The 1,067-nt window shown below is 31.7% G+C and overlaps 1 protein-coding gene across 1 annotated transcript in view; it reads right to left on the reverse strand.

The window, feature by feature from the left end:
- Positions 1-1,067, reverse strand: part of LOC119584971 (microtubule-associated protein futsch-like) — a gene marked incomplete at its 5' end in the record, with an annotated part of 346,977 nt that overhangs the window by 120,955 nt on the left and 224,955 nt on the right.

Consider the following 1,067-nt stretch of genomic DNA (forward strand, 5'->3'; position numbering starts at 1 on the left):
AGACAAAAGTGCAAAACTGAGTAATACAGTACAATTAACATGAATACCAGTTTACAATCCACATGGAACAAACATGTATAAACCGTTCAATGGAATCATTATAAACAGTTTATATGCATTTTCTTATATCTACAACACTGACTAAATATAAGCTATAAAGTAACACCAAAATAATCAGCTACAGTATATTGTTGTTGGAATAAATAGAGTGGGAACACTTTTCTCCCTTGCACTGAGAAATATCACTAACTGCTGTATCAGAGCAAGAATAAGCGAGTAATGAACTTCACAGTTCTGCTTACTCTAGCAAAAATACTGATGTTAGTTACTTTCCCCTAAATAAAGAAATTTGGTGCTTATTCAGGAGGAGGAGAGAAAAGATAGACGTCGTCCATCTGAGCAATGTGTGGTGAAGAAACAGTGTATCATACATAATATACATACCTTGAATCCTTTTAACTTTATCATTTTGAAAATTCTTAATTTATCCTAAATTGCAGCGTGAAATACAAGACACTCTGTAGTTGCGACAGGGTAAACAGGGGTAGGTGGCTTTGTACTCGTTACCTGTATGTTTTACATGGCTTTCCACTTTTATTGTTCTTGAAGTCAAGTTCAAAACCCATGAGGATTTAAAGAAACAAGAAATCAAACAGATGTCTACCAATATGAAATAAAATGCATCTGTTTGCAAAGAATACTGTAATGAATTAAATGGACATTACAGTAATTACTATACTGAATCTCAACTGTGTTTTTTTAGTCATCATTCTTATCTTACATTTTTTCAATTTCCATCTATTTATTTTTTCCCTCTAATGAAGTTTTTCTATGAGAATTCTATGATAAAAATAGTCTTAATCTTTCATTGCCTTCTGTTGCTTTAATCTTTTAACACTTAAAAGCTATTTCTATGGAATACCAGCATAAAAACAAAAAAGTTATTACCCTTACAGATTTAATGAATAACTTTCATATTTATATTCACTTGCCCTGGTTATTTTACAGGTAGTATTCTTGCAAACAAGGTCTTGCATGTAATGCTTTTCACAGGTGAAAAAGCCAAG

This window comes from Penaeus monodon, chromosome 19 (genome assembly GCF_015228065.2).
Source record: "Penaeus monodon isolate SGIC_2016 chromosome 19, NSTDA_Pmon_1, whole genome shotgun sequence".
In the NCBI taxonomy this organism is placed as follows: Eukaryota; Metazoa; Arthropoda; class Malacostraca; order Decapoda; family Penaeidae; genus Penaeus; species Penaeus monodon.